The sequence below is a fragment of the Schistocerca americana genome, chromosome 1 (assembly GCF_021461395.2).
Source record: "Schistocerca americana isolate TAMUIC-IGC-003095 chromosome 1, iqSchAmer2.1, whole genome shotgun sequence".
NCBI classification, from domain to species: Eukaryota; Metazoa; Arthropoda; class Insecta; order Orthoptera; family Acrididae; genus Schistocerca; species Schistocerca americana.
In genome coordinates this window covers 190,201,100-190,217,633 of record NC_060119.1, presented here as the reverse complement: position 1 = coordinate 190,217,633, position 16,534 = coordinate 190,201,100, and the positions used below count along the sequence as shown (strand labels likewise).

The 16,534-nt window shown below is 40.4% G+C and overlaps 1 non-coding gene across 1 annotated transcript; it reads left to right on the top strand.

Annotated features, from left to right (window-relative positions):
- The first annotated feature begins 4,667 nt into the window (after positions 1–4,667).
- On the top strand, positions 4,668–4,742 carry Trnat-cgu. The gene has a single exon. It is a non-coding gene; the product is annotated as a tRNA-Thr (tRNA).
- Positions 4,743–16,534: the final 11,792 nt, after the last annotated feature.

Sequence of the window (16,534 nt, the reverse complement as noted above, 5' to 3'; positions counted from 1 at the left end):
CCTTTTGGTGAGTCATCTCCTTTATTCCTTAATGATTCACAATTTTCAACCAGAAGAGACAGAACAGTTGGATACATTTTGCAGATTAATCACTGCTGAAAACTGTAGTTGAAGGGGTGGAGGAAGGAAAGACTCACAGGGCCTAGATGTGAGTAAATGTGGCAGATCATAAAAGTGTGGGGTGCAGCACCTTTTTCTGAAATGAAGAGGATAGTTAGCAAGCACTAAGGATGAAGAATTGCATCAATCAACATTATGGTTAATGGCCAACATAATCACAATTTAATATCAACTTCAACACAGAAAAAAGTGTGGTATCTTCTGAAACACAGCTAAGCAACCCAGAATCCAGCAACATGAACATTGAGAAATTAATTTCTGAGTGGGTCCTAATAGGAAATTTGGACTGTCAATATCAGTGGATTATTGAATTGACACAAAACAGGGGCTCACCCTAAGTATTCAGTCAGACAAAGCTAGGCGAGAAAGCTACATTCTCTCTCACACTCTGAGACAAAATACTTCCATCAGTTTGTTCTTTAGCAATACAATGAAACAAGTGTGTCTGTAAAGAGGGCTGCCTCAAAATAACATGTACATTGGAACAGAAATTGCACACAAAGATAACAAAAAAGTACTGTACTACCAAAATATATGTTCTGGAAGCCAAGTTTTCCAATAGTTAATTTGCCAGTGGTATACTTAAAGATATTGTATGGACAGAGCTTTTTTTTATATATTTATATTAAGTTTCAAGGATTGCTTTGTTTATTTAGCACTAAAAAGCACAGTTTATTTTGCATCATGCTCTACATATCTGCGTAGGACAAGGTTCAGAATATAATGTCCTCCAACTAAGAAACAGGCAACGTGTCATTCCTCTCATTACAATATTCACGGTACCTTCACAATACATATATTCACTTATTTATAAACCATTCGAATTCAAAACGAACAGCAAAGTGCATAGCTACAACACTAGAAAAAGGACGATATTCACCATTTTGGGTTAAATCTAACATTGCCATAGAAAGGGATGAATTATGATGCCACAAATGTTTTTGGTCATTTACAAAATAGCATTAAAAGTCTGACAATAGCCAACCAGCATTTAAAAACAAACTAAAAGAATTTCTGAATGGGAACTACTTCTACTCGATAGATGATATTTTAGATATGAAGCAGTAATGCAAAAAAAGAAAAATTAATTAATTAGAATTACATTATGTAAAGAAACCGTATGTTATACTGACACGTTTCACATCATTACATGAATACGAGTCCTGACATTTTGAAGTGGTACAACTGTGGCACAAGTACCAGTAATCATGGCATTTCATGTAGGTGAAAAATTACAAATACCATATTCCAGTTAGGTGACCCTGGAGTCAACATTCGAGTACATGCTTTACTAAGTGGCATTGCCTATGGAATGTTGTGTACCATGTTATTTAGGCACAGGTACTCATATCAAAAGGAAAATTTACTTATAAAATCTGTAAAATTGGAATGGGATAAACTGCCTGACCACTATTTACCTTCAGGATGCAAAATTCCAAATACAACCAATAGATGCATTAAAAGCACAAAAACTATCTCTGGTGGCCAGAGACAGTGGTCATGTGTGTTAGAGTTGTGTATGCATGAATGTGTGTGCATGTGTTTTCTATTTTGGAAGAAGGCCTTTTGGTCGAAAGCTTACTTGTTTAAGTCCTTTTATTATGCCTGTCTGCCACTCAATTTCCACTGTATGATGAGTACCAACCTAGTCTTTTATATATTGTTATTGAAAGTTTCAGTTCACAAACTGTATTGTTCTCTTTATTTTACAGACATATTTGCAAATGGTAAAAAATTTTAGTGCAGGGAATGATTCACTGACATACAAATACTTATACTGATGATTCGGAGGTGTCAGTGATTGTTGATTAGACTAACACATAATTCTTGTTCCATGCAGGTGTCTAGGGGGACTTTTTGGATTATTCCAAATTCATACATCATCACGGGAATTTTAATTTATAAGTAACATTTGAAAACCAAATTTCATTACATTCTTCATTTATTGATAATTTTCCACTTTCAACATTTTCTCTACAATTTCACAAATCAAGATCATTCAGAAATGCAACAACTTTAACAAAACTGACTTTAACAATAACTACTACTGAACTACAAATACTGCCTCAACAATTCTTCATAAAGACCTAACATTAGCCCTTATATGGAATCTTGAAAATACATGGTACTTACCGTAACGTTATACTTAATATCTTAGGTAAGGTACAACAGAGAGTAACTTGTACATGGTTATTTATATGTGACAGCATGCTCAACAAATAATAAAAATTTATTTTAAACATAATGTTAGTAATTCAACTACCTACAATAATGGTAACTCCAATATCAAATATATATAAGAGGAAAGATTTCAGTTTGTACTGAAGAGTGGTAATGTGAAAACTGTTTACATTATGAACAACTGGATGTGTCATGTAAGTCTTAACAAAAATTCTGTTAAAAGTATTTTCCACTGTAAACTGTTTCAAATGTTGTTACATAGTGATTTGTGTAAGTTGAAAATTAAGGCATGACCATAAAAATATAACCACATAATAAAATTACAGTGCATCATGATGTTTAGGAATCTTAGTCTGTTTCATTATACATTGGGTCTGGAATCTGAGTGTCCACCCCATGCTTTGCTACCTTCACAAAGTTATCCATCTTTCCTCTCTGAGCATGGATCTAATGTAATGCAAGCTAGGATAGTTTTGTCTACTATTACATGTGTCTGTTGACAGTACTTGTATTTTTGCCCCCTAAAGTCAAGTGCAGATTAGCCTTTCTTCTTCATTGTAATTTTACAGCACATAATATTTTTAGCCAAGGGCAGCCCTGCTCCATAATCTATGACACAAACAAAGTGGTCTTTCTGATAATGAGTAGGAACCTCAGCACATCAGATGCAACAATAAACAAATAAATTAATAAAGGTAAAAGAACTGTTATATATGTGGTCTTTTAATTTCCTTACATTCAAATAAGCATTTTAGTGTTCCAACTACGTTTTGGTAAAGAAATTAATCTGTGTTAATGACTTAATAAAAGTAATAGGTCCATAGTATAGCATTAGGTGACTCACTGAGTGTCTGGTTCTGGGATGTTTTCTGGCGATTTGTGTGATTCACCACCAATCCACATCAGTCCATAATCAGCAAGAAAACTCTGGAAGAAATTCATTATAAATCATCATATCACAGTTCCTTCTTGCACTCACTATTAAGCAGATTAATAACATTAAATATATAATCTGAAAAAAAACCTTCATTAATTCACTCGTTGCAATCACATAGGTACTAAACTGTAAATCATGTAGGAATTTTATGGGCAGTGAAATGAAAATAACTCAGATATTTACACGTATTATTCAAATTTATTATCTCAAAGGACTTTTATCTAATTAGAGATAATGTGAGCAGAACCCTTTTTGCAAAAGTTTGACATGGCATTGAAAATACTGCTGTACACTTTCACATGCCTTCAGTCACTGTGTCTTCTTTATCCTCTATTTTTAACTTGCATATATCTGTATCAACATACATAATCTGCATGCAGCTGTACAATACATGGCAGGGGACACTTCTTGCCAATATTGATTTTCTGTCCTCTTCCATTTGTGTATCGAGTGTGGGAGAAATGATTGTCTACATGCCTCCATATGCACTCCAATCTCTCCTTGTCTTATTTTCACACTATAGAATAATGGCTGCACAGTCCTCTCTGAATACAGACATTCTGTAAGGCAAAGGTCCCGAGTTCGAGTCTCGGTCGGGCACACAGTTTTAATCTGCCAGGAAGTTTCATATCAGCGCACACTCCGCTGCAGAGTGAAAATCTCATTCTGGAAACATCCCCCAGGCTGTGGCTAAGCCATGTCTCCGCAATATCCTTTCTTTCAGGAGTGCTAGTTCTGCAAGGTTCGCAGGAGAGCTTCTGTAAAGTTTGGAAGGTAGGAGACGAGGTACTGGCAGAAGTAAAGCTGTGAGTACCGGACGTGAGTCGTGCTTCGGTAGCTCAGTTGGTAGAGCACTTGCCCGCGAAAGGCAAAGGTCCCGAGTTCGAGTCTCGGTCGGGCACACAGTTTTAATCTGCCAGGAAGTTTCATATCAGCGCACACTCCGCTGCAGAGTGAAAATCTCATTCTGGAAACATCCCCCAGGCTGTGGCTAAGCCATGTCTCCGCAATATCCTTTCTTTCAGGAGTGCTAGTTCTGCAAGGTTCGCAGGAGAGCTTCTGTAAAGTTTGGAAGGTAGGAGACGAGGTACTGGCAGAAGTAAAGCTGTGAGTACCGGACGTGAGTCGTGCTTCGGTAGCTCAGTTGGTAGAGCACTTGCCCGCGAAAGGCAAAGGTCCCGAGTTCGAGTCTCGGTCGGGCACACAGTTTTAATCTGCCAGGAAGTTTCATATCAGCGCACACTCCGCTGCAGAGTGAAAATCTCATTCTGGAAACATCCCCCAGGCTGTGGCTAAGCCATGTCTCCGCAATATCCTTTCTTTCAGGAGTGCTAGTTCTGCAAGGTTCGCAGGAGAGCTTCTGTAAAGTTTGGAAGGTAGGAGACGAGGTACTGGCAGAAGTAAAGCTGTGAGTACCGGACGTGAGTCGTGCTTCGGTAGCTCAGTTGGTAGAGCACTTGCCCGCGTAAGGCAAAGGTCCCGAGTTCGAGTCTCGGTCGGGCACACAGTTTTAATCTGCCAGGAAGTTTCATATCAGCGCACACTCCGCTGCAGAGTGAAAATCTCATTCTGGAAACATCCCCCAGGCTGTGGCTAAGCCATGTCTCCGCAATATCCTTTCTTTCAGGAGTGCTAGTTCTGCAAGGTTCGCAGGAGAGCTTCTGTAAAGTTTGGAAGGTAGGAGACGAGGTACTGGCAGAAGTAAAGCTGTGAGTACCGGACGTGAGTCGTGCTTCGGTAGCTCAGTTGGTAGAGCACTTGCCCGCGAAAGGCAAAGGTCCCGAGTTCGAGTCTCGGTCGGGCACACAGTTTTAATCTGCCAGGAAGTTTCATATCAGCGCACACTCCGCTGCAGAGTGAAAATCTCATTCTGGAAACATCCCCCAGGCTGTGGCTAAGCCATGTCTCCGCAATATCCTTTCTTTCAGGAGTGCTAGTTCTGCAAGGTTCGCAGGAGAGCTTCTGTAAAGTTTGGAAGGTAGGAGACGAGGTACTGGCAGAAGTAAAGCTGTGAGTACCGGACGTGAGTCGTGCTTCGGTAGCTCAGTTGGTAGAGCACTTGCCCGCGAAAGGCAAAGGTCCCGAGTTCGAGTCTCGGTCGGGCACACAGTTTTAATCTGCCAGGAAGTTTCATATCAGCGCACACTCCGCTGCAGAGTGAAAATCTCATTCTGGAAACATCCCCCAGGCTGTGGCTAAGCCATGTCTCCGCAATATCCTTTCTTTCAGGAGTGCTAGTTCTGCAAGGTTCGCAGGAGAGCTTCTGTAAAGTTTGGAAGGTAGGAGACGAGGTACTGGCAGAAGTAAAGCTGTGAGTACCGGACGTGAGTCGTGCTTCGGTAGCTCAGTTGGTAGAGCACTTGCCCGCGAAAGGCAAAGGTCCCGAGTTCGAGTCTCGGTCGGGCACACAGTTTTAATCTGCCAGGAAGTTTCATATCAGCGCACACTCCGCTGCAGAGTGAAAATCTCATTCTGGAAACATCCCCCAGGCTGTGGCTAAGCCATGTCTCCGCAATATCCTTTCTTTCAGGAGTGCTAGTTCTGCAAGGTTCGCAGGAGAGCTTCTGTAAAGTTTGGAAGGTAGGAGACGAGGTACTGGCAGAAGTAAAGCTGTGAGTACCGGACGTGAGTCGTGCTTCGGTAGCTCAGTTGGTAGAGCACTTGCCCGCGAAAGGCAAAGGTCCCGAGTTCGAGTCTCGGTCGGGCACACAGTTTTAATCTGCCAGGAAGTTTCATATCAGCGCACACTCCGCTGCAGAGTGAAAATCTCATTCTGGAAACATCCCCCAGGCTGTGGCTAAGCCATGTCTCCGCAATATCCTTTCTTTCAGGAGTGCTAGTTCTGCAAGGTTCGCAGGAGAGCTTCTGTAAAGTTTGGAAGGTAGGAGACGAGGTACTGGCAGAAGTAAAGCTGTGAGTACCGGACGTGAGTCGTGCTTCGGTAGCTCAGTTGGTAGAGCACTTGCCCGCGAAAGGCAAAGGTCCCGAGTTCGAGTCTCGGTCGGGCACACAGTTTTAATCTGCCAGGAAGTTTCATTCTGTATTTACTCAACAGGATTTTCCGAGAACTGCATCATCTTTCAAGGATTCCCTTTTAAGTTCCTTAAGCATTTCTGTCAGGCTTTCATATGGGCAATAATGACCTGTTATGATACTAGCAGTGTGTCTCTAAATTTGTTTGATGTTCACCGTCATGCCTCTTTGGTAAGGACTTCTAATACTGGAACAATAGTCTAGAATTGGTTCACTCTGGCATTTTGTATGCAATTTCTTTACAAATGCACTGCCACTTTCCCAGAACCCTTCTAACAAATTTAAGTCTTCCAGTTGCCTTACCTTACATTAGCATGTGATAGCCCCATTTCATACCACTTCTAAGTATTACCCATAAATACTCACATGACTTGATGTGTTCAAGATGTTTATCAACAGCCTAGTAAATGCACACTATTGGGTTCTTTCTCTTTGTTATACACAAGAGCTTACCTTTATCTGTATTTATTCTGACCAAATCTTTCTGTATTTCCTTATCATCGTCTACATATGCATATAGGTGGTGCCTGATAAACTTAAGTTTTGTCGGGGGTGAGTGTGGTTATGAACTTTTAACAGCCTTGAACAAAAATCCTTAAGTTCTTACACAAGAGCAAGTCTGTTTCCCTTCATGTCTGAACACAATATCTTCTTCGCAGTTGTGCAGTATTTCCTTGCAGTACATGTCTGTGCTCCAGGGCATCTTCATAATGTATCATGACTCAGGATGGCAAACAGCTTTCCAAGTTCACTGTATAGCACTCTGGCCAGCAACAGCATAGCTAAAGGCAACACCTCGTAAGCAATTTATCTGACTTAGCAATTAAATGATCACAAAATAAATATTGAACTACCTGGATAGCAGGCCTTCACGAATCATTGATCATGTGTGAATAAACATTATATAACTATGTTGTGCATATTGGAATAAGCCTAATACTGACAGCAACGTAATATTATTACTCAAAAATTATTAGTTAAAAATATTATTACAGTAAAACTTGCTCAAATCAGCACATGTAGAATTCAGAAATCTGCCCAGACCATATAATTATTTCAGTCCAACACATTCAGTGCATGTTCATACGCTGATATTTTGTATAAAGCAGAACATGCCTAATGCGGAAATGGAAAGCAAATCTTAGAACATACTTAATAATTCATTGTGTAATAGGAAAAGAGCCTATACAGTACTACTGTATTACAGTTCATTAGCTATTCATGACTCTACAAGGATGTTACTTTTAACACCTTTGTTAAGCAGCACAAAACCAAGAAAACAGGTCCAGTGCAGTGCCGCACTGCTGGTGTGGACCTAAAACCATGCCGCTCTGTGCAACAATGAATAAGTTACACTAAGTGTCGGTGCAGTACCTCAAAGGATACGGTTTGTTTGTCAGCACTCTGTTTGTTGGCTTTCTCATTTTCCTCATTACTAATGCACACCAGCGCACGCAGGACCATTGTTCCTAGAATGAAATTTTCACTCTACAGCGGAGTGTGTGCTGATATGAAACATCCTGGCAGATTAAAACTGTGTACCGGACTGAGACTTGAACTCAAGACCTTTGCCTTTTGCAGGCAAGTGCCCTACCAACTGAGGTACCCAAGCACGACTCACGCCCCATCATCACAGCTTTACTTCTGCCAGTACCTCGTCTCCTACCTTCCAAACTTTACAGAAGCTCTCCTGTGAACCTAGCAGAACTAGCACTCCTGAAAGAAAGGATATTGCGGAGACATGGCTTAGCCACAGCCTGGGGGATGTTCCAGGAGGTTTGCAGGCGAGCTTCTGTAAAGTTTGGAAGGTAGGAGACGAGGTACTGGCAGAGGTAAAGCTGTGAGGATGGGGCGTGAGTCATGCTTGGGTAGCTCAGTTGGTAGAGCACTTGCCCGCGAAAGGCAAAGGTCCCGAGTTCAAGTCTCGGTCCGGCACACAGTTTTAATCTGCCAGGAAATTTCAGGATCATTGTTGCGCATCTACTAACACTCTGCTGCAATGTGTGCAGTGAAAGAGGTGGGTATTGTTCTGTTAAACAATGGTTTTACCCAGCAAGTTCATTATTTTCTGCCAGTTTCAGTTCGCTAGTAGCACTTTAAGAGATACAGCAACATGATGTCAAACAAACGGTATGTGTTGTTAACAATTAATGAAAAGATTAATGTAATCGAGGTGAGTGAGAAAGACAAACTCTCTGTGCACGAAATTGTGTTGTATTTCAAATGCGGTAAAACAGATATTTATGAGACTTTAAGAAACAAGGATAAGATTCAGGACGAATGGATGAAAGGGAATTGGCAGATGAAAAGAAAGACGAAGAAGACTGGAAATGAAGAAATTATCGAAATAGTGTGGGAAGGTTCGTTAAGTGCGCCAGCAAAAAATGTACCTTTACCTGGACCCATGTTGCAGAGGGAGGCTCTGAAGACACTACAGAGCTTGTAATTATGGAGTTTAAGGCATCCAGAGGATGGCAGGACAGCTTTAAAGCTAGGCATAACATTGTGTGGAATGAAGTGTGTGGGGAAGCTAAGGATGTGCAGGAAAGTGTAGCAACAGAGTGGAAGACCATACTGTCCAACTTAATTGTGAAGTATGATCTGAAAGACATGTTCAATGCTGATTAAACTGGACTGTTTTATTGCATGCTGCCTTCAAAACTGCTAGCAATTCGAAGTGAAAAATGCACAGGCAGAAAAATGTCCAAGGAAAGACTCACTGTACTGCGGTATGGAAACATGTTAGGTGAAATGGAGAAGCCACTGGTGATTGGAAAGATAGCAAAACTGCATTGTTTCAAAAACATAGATATCAGTAAGCTTCCAGTCACACGGTGAAGCAATAAAAAGGCATGGATGGTGAGTGCCAAAATGAAAAAAGGAAATCACCAAGTTCTCCTTTTCTTACACAATGCAACCTGCTACCCAAAAGTAATGTTACTGAATGTGAAATTGGCTTGGTTCCCTCCAGGTTCAACCAGTCTCACATAACCCATGAACCAGGGGGTTATTTGCACATTCAATGTCATTATAGATGATTAATGATACAATCTCTTATCCTTAGTTTTGAAGAAGCCGAATGTGCGTTTGATCTTGAATGGTCAGTTTCTGTCCTGGATGCAATAAATTGGATTGGCTTAGCAGTAAAGGAAATAAAACCCAAAACTGTCACCAACAGCTTCAAAACGCTTCTGTGGCATCAACTTACAAGAAAATGCACCAGCAATTGCTGAATTAATGAAAATGTGAAACATTTCATGCAGTGCAGATGATTACATTCGAAGTGATGACTTTCTGTCAACTCACTCCACTTTCGCTTCAGCATCAGATTTAATAGAAATCCACAACACAGAGGATGATGAAGAAGAAACAAAGGAAGAAGAAGAGGAGCATAATGATGTCCCAAGAAAAATTAATAAGCCTGAAGAAGCAACTGCATGCATAAACGATGTTATGCCATATGCACCTCACACAAATTCTCCCAACTTGTTGGAACTATTGTATGGTGCAAAAAATTGCCTAGAGAAAACAGTTTCAAACACATTGAAACAAGTCTCACTCCTTGATATGTGGCAAAAAAAAAGTGGAATGTAAAGCAAATAAACATGAGAATAATATGCATGTATATAAAATAATAAACAAACTTAAATTTTGAGAAAAATATAGAAATGCTGTGTTATTTATCAATTAGTGTAATAGTCTAGTGTTCTATTGCCCAATATACAGTAAATGCATATCTACTGTGCTGAAGTGAATGAACGTACAGTATATGCATAACTACAAATTTTTAATGTACTTTTGTGCATGATACCTGACAAATTTTACATAGCCCAGCGAGTTTTGTGTAATCCAGAAACTTGTCCAATTTGGAAAATTAGTTTAGTCCCAGGCAATTCTGTTTTGTGCAAGTTTACTGTACTTAAAAACTATTACTTAAGAATTCCGATTGTATGAATACTGTATTTATTGAGCACACTGTTTACATAAATTCTAATTGTTGATACACATGTTGCTCAATCTCTAACACAGTTCTGCTTTTGTTTCGGGATAAGCTATAACTATCAAATGATGACCTGAGGTTGTATTCCTCCTCTGTTCTGTAATCAAATGCTCTACTTTAACCAACAGTTAGCTTTAGGAACATAGTATTTTCTTTAATTTACAGCTACAACTCCCCTTACCGCTTTGCTCACAAGTATTAATTATAATTAATCACTTAATTTAGTACTTCACATAACTGACTGCCTATGTTTCCTCATCCCTGCATACTTGATACACAACCATTCATGACACACAAACCATATGCAATGTTTTGTGCAAGGGCTGGTCGGCATATCTGGTTAACTAGATATACTTTGATAGTGGTAGTGCACACATTCCACTTATCTCTGCTACTACTAAGGAAAGGGATGAGCACACCAGTGGCCAGAGCAAATGAAAGAGCCACTATTTGAAGACAGCATGTGCAGAGTAACAAGATATTACACCGTGAACAGTTATCAATAAATAAAAGTAAAAACAGTCATGCTCATTTCATGAGAAGGAGCAAATGAACTTCACACTTTGTGTGTCACATAGAGCACCATTTTCTCTGACAATATGGTTTTATTTGTACTCTGGATATTATTATGTTTAGATATAGTAAAATGATGTGGCTCAGTGGGTACGTGCCAGATTTCAGATCCAAAGGTCTGGAGTTCAATTCTAAGTCAACACCTGGCATTTTATTTCTGTCACCTATCACACCTTGCCTCTGACAAGTATTTGTTAATGTGAAAAATGCCACGATAAATGATGGCATGGAGTCCACATGAAACTTGATAAGTCAGTTCTGTAGTTCCACCACCATTTTTTGCGCATTACTGTGGCAGCATAGCTGCGCAGGATATCGATATGCCAGTTACAGCAACAGGGCTGTTTATGCACCGCAAGATAGATCAGGTCAGGCACTGCAAATCTTCCAGCAGTGGTAAGACTGGGTGGTTACAGGACGGTTCAAGCAATTTTTTTCCACTGATAGGTTGCAGAAATCTTGTCAGGTATGTGACTGGAACTGGTACATTAGCACAAAAAATTGGAAGAGGTATTCGCAGCCCGACAGACCTATTGTGACAAGAGGACTACACCAGGGGCTGCCGCACCACAGGTCAGCTAGTGGCCACCATGAGACCAGTCTGCTGCCACTGTCAAACCATCTTCTAGCACCGCGCCCTTCTTCTTGAGCTTGGTGCATCTCCACTGGTCCAAGCTCACTCCCAGAAGCAGCTCAACTCCTATCCATGGGACAGTCAGTTGTGATCAGGAAGGTACAGCCACTAACCCTTCTATATTGGTGCAAGTGCTGTGGCACCTCACACTGTCACTTGCATGAGGCTAGATTTCCCACCACGAGGGTGTCATCTTCTACCAAAGTTCTGGCCATCTTCCACACAGCTGATGCCTCCCACAAGCAGCTGTGGCACAACTAACTAGCTGGCCAACAGGCTTCAGCATTCTGGGGACCGAGTGAGGTGGCACAATGGTTAGCAAACTGGACTCACACTCGGGAGGATGACAGTCCACACCCGCTCTGGCCAACCTGATTTAGGTTTTCCGTGATTTCCCTAAATCACTTCAGACAAATGCCAGGATAGTTCCTTTGGCATGGCATGGCTGACTTCCTTTCCTATCCTTTCTTAACCTGATGGGACTAATGACCTCTCAGATCCCCTCCCCCAAATCAGCCAACCAACTGTTCTGGGGTGTGTATGTGATGGCCTACCACCTAAGCACTAGCCGACATTGCACGGCATGTGCCTACTGCTCCACAAGCCCAGAGGGGTGTGGCTGCCATACTGTGGCTTTTGTGTGTAGTCACATGAGTTATAATAAAGTGACTGACTTTTAATATTGTTTTACTAAGCTGCCATTGGCCTGCTCCTCGCCACAACCCTACATTACCATTGAGTAATGCGGAAGTGACCTGTCATCCCCAGTGGTCCACACCAGTTGGTGACAGAAGACAACACCAATCCATGGATGAAGAAGATGACTCGACTACTGCAGGTTTGCAGTTTTGTCAACATATGATGGGGATATAATTGAAAATCAAAGAGACTTTTGCCAAATGTGTAATTGTATTGGTAAGTTCAGTACTCACAGACAACGTTCATTGAGTGTGTAAATAGGAACGTTAGTTTTGTAATGTGTTATCACAAGCAAGAGGTGCAGATCATTCTGTAGAAGTATATAAGGAGGTGACAATGTGTAGAAATTCAGGAGGTGAAGCTGAGGTTTATCAACGAATGGTCGTGGTTTTCAGTGTGTGAGTAGTAATTATGGGGAGTCACTCAGGCAGAGTAACTAACTTATGGTAAAAGATATTATGATATACTATGATAACCTTATGGTTAAGTGTCCTTGTCATAGTTAGATTTTGTTTTGCTAGCTTACTTTACCCATAACCTTTCAACAGTTTTGTCCTCTTAGAAAACAAAATCTACTTATATTCTATTAAATATAAAGTCAGTTTTATACATCACTCATTATTATGAATTTAAATGTATTATTCCTGTGCATTAAAAGGCACCAGTAGAGTTTAAACAATTTTCTTCTCTGCATTTATAATTACTCTGAAGCACTTACAAATATGATAGTTACTTGTGATTTTTGTATGCAAATGTTTCCAACACTGGTGATCTTTTATATGAGGTTCATTCAAATGAAACGTGGTCAGTGCATCCATCTTTGTCTTACATGAAAGGTGGCACCATGTAACTGCAGGTATGATGGCACCATCTATTGGTAGAGAGACTGATGTAAGTGCACCACTTGATGTTGCATAGCGCCAGTGTGGTTTCACGCCAAAGAGAAGGTGGTCACACAAGTTATCATCCACTACTGAACGTGCAGGTGAGTAAGCAGGACCAATGAGAAGTGCTTCAATTGGCAGTGGAGGGAGTTGGAGGCTGTGAAATGTATCGACAGCTGAAGGCTGTGTATGGTGAGTACAGTCTGAGTCGTTCAAGTGTTGTGGATTGGTGCAAACAATTCCTTGAGGGTCATGAGTCACTGGAGGATGATGCTTGTCCTGGACAGGCTCATCATGTCATCACACCAGAAATGGTTGCAGAAGTGAATGATTTAGTCTTGGACAACCACAGAATCGCCATGGACAAGATCCATCGGTTACTGGATGTTAGCATAGGCACGGCCCACACCATAATGAATCAACACTTGAACTTTTGAAAAATCTGTGCACAGTGGGTTCCCCACCAACTGAGTGCCGAACAGTGCAATACTCGAGTGTTGCTGTCTCTGAGTCATCTTCATCATTATCATGAGGAGAAATATGGCTTTCTGTCGTGTATTGTCACAGGTGACGAAACATGGTGTCACCATTTTGAACTGGAAAGCAAGTACCAGAGCAAGCAGTGGTTTTATGAGATTTCAACACCTCCAAAGAAATCAAAGGCCATGCACACCAGTTTTGGTAAGGTCATGAAGTCGTTGTTTTTTGGCCACAAGAGCCCACTGCTTGTCGAGTTCCTGGAACCACCATCAATGCCCAGCCTTATCAAGCCACTTTACAGAACATTAGATGAGCCATCAAGTCGAGATGCCAAGGCATGTTGTCCAACGGCGTTATCCTCCTGCATGATAATGCCTGCCCACACAGGGCAAATGCGATGGAGATGACATTGCAGCAGTTGCGGTGGAAACTGCTAAAACATCCACATCTCGACTTTTCACTGTGTGACTTTCATATGTTTGAACCTCTAAAACAAACTATTTGTGGGCATCGATTTGAAACGGTCAACGAAGTGTGTGACTGGGTCTGGGTCTGGATCCAACAGCAGCCTACTAGCTTCTTCAAGGATGGAATTGACTGGCTAGTGTCACAATGGGATAAATGTGCCAACAGTTTTGGTGACTATTTTTGAGTATATGTACTATGCATAAGTACATTTTTGAGTTAATAAAATTGTTACCGTTACTTTACACTAGTGACTGGGTTTCATTTTAATGAAATGTAAGAGCATCAACACAGCAAGGAAAATAATGGAACAGACGTACAACTGGTTCACAGCAAACAGTTAAATTTTTAATGCATAAAGACTTACATTACACAACACCAATTACTTAAAAATATGTTACAGGTACAAGAAGTAGGGATCAGTGGAGGTTGGATTGGCTTCCAGTGTGAAGCAGTGAAGCATCCAAATGTATAATAAAATGAGGTGGCAACCATAAAGATCAGTTTTGTTTTCTTTCCATTTGGAAATATCTGCCATTAAGTTGACCTGCAGATGGGGTTGTTAATGTACAGTACTTTGCTTACTTTCACTCTGTACTTGGGCGACCAACATTCGTCATGCTTTTAAGGAAGATGACCAACAGCTGACCATTATTTCAAAGGAGGTTTAAATTTAAACTGCACAATTATATCACATTATCTTGGAATGGATGACAATGGAGTTATAAATATAAACAAAAACTGGCACACTTTGGTTAATTTTATTCTATTACAGAACATGGTATCATATTTTGGGCTAACTTCACAAACTGAAAGAAAGTTTTTAGAGTTAAAAAGCATGTAATAAGACTCCTCACATTCCCTTCTTCTTTCTGAAGAAGTATAAACAGGAAAAAGACTATATGTCGACCACCAATTGTTATACGAAAACTTTTCAAGTCGGTCAGGGACCTCGAACTATCAATAGCAGTTCATGGATTAATATTTATAATTGGGATCACTGCCAAAATATACAGCAGAAATAGGCAGTCAATAAGGGAACCAATAGGCTTAAAAAAATTTTGCTATATATGGCAGATCCCATGAAATATGGGAGAGTTGGTCATCCTATTTGGTATTATCCTGTGGCAAACTCTTCTAGGGAAATGACTATTTATTCACAAAATTATAGCTTTTGTCCATTAAGGCCTTTGTCAGCAATAGACACACACACACACACACACACACACACACACACACACACACACACGCGCGCGCGTTTGCACTCTCAGACAACTGAAACCACTGTGGTTTCAGTTGTCTGAGACTGCAGGCGTGTGTGCAAGTTGCATTTGCATGTGTGTGTGTGTGTGTGTGTGTGTGTGTGTGTGTGTGTGTGTGTGTGTGTGTGTGTGTCTATTGCTGACAAAGGCCTAAATGGCCAAAAGCTATAATTGTGTGAATTTTTTTGTTGCGCCTATTGTGACTCAGCATCTCCGCTATATGGTGAGGAGCAACTTTCCTTCTCTAATATTGTTACATTCCATCCTGGCTTTTCCATTGTTTGAGAATGGAGTTTTATATTCTGGTGCAAAAAACTATAACAGGCTCCAAGCATATATCAAACATGAGATTTAAAATCCATAAACATTCAAAAACAAACTAAAAGAATATCTCATTACCCGTTCCCTGTATGATTTATCAGAGTATCTGGGCTCAGAGACGTAAAGTCCATGTAACTCTAATGTTTATATTAAAGAGATCTTAATTTTTCTACAGTATAGATGCCTGCATAGGTATTGGCAGGTGGGTAAGGGTAGCAATAATGAAGACTCCCCCCTTTTACCTGGACTCTGGAGTACAGAGATTTTATTCATATACTGAGTGAATAACCAACAATTCTATAATAATATTTTTTTCTGTCGCTTGCACAATTTAGTTCTTGTGCAATGACACATCTAAAACTGACCTGCTCACCTATTTGAAAAATGGAAATTTTAGAGCCTTGTTCATGCCCCAACCTGCTCTCTGCTCCCTTGAAAAATTTCTGCAGGCATCCACAGACAGCTGATAGCGATCTGTATAAAGATACATAAGGCTTTGATTGAAGCATTAGATGAAAAGAACAGCTGAGTAGTACAAGACAAGAAGTGCTGTGTTTTTTCGCAAGGTTGTAATTTTCTCTTAATATACACAAACAAAGGTATAATTTAATTCCCATAATTGTCATTTGAGTGGATTTCTGCTGGTTATTATTTCTTCTCAGTACTGGGTTACTTTACAGGAGTACACTGTAATGGCTGTTTCTGCCTGTTAATGTTTAATCCCACCCATTTCACTTCTCTGAAGTCCTCCTCGATGGTGGGATTTACGGGACATAATGTATAAATGAATGAAGTAATATCAATATCTCCTAAAAAAAACAAAAGGTAGTTTCTTCAGTTAACCAAAATGAACTTCCCACAAATCCTGTCCAACTGGAGCAAGTTGGAGTCTCCAATTGAAATTGTGTGAAACCTCTGGCTCTGAAAAATCTATTCCACGATCAG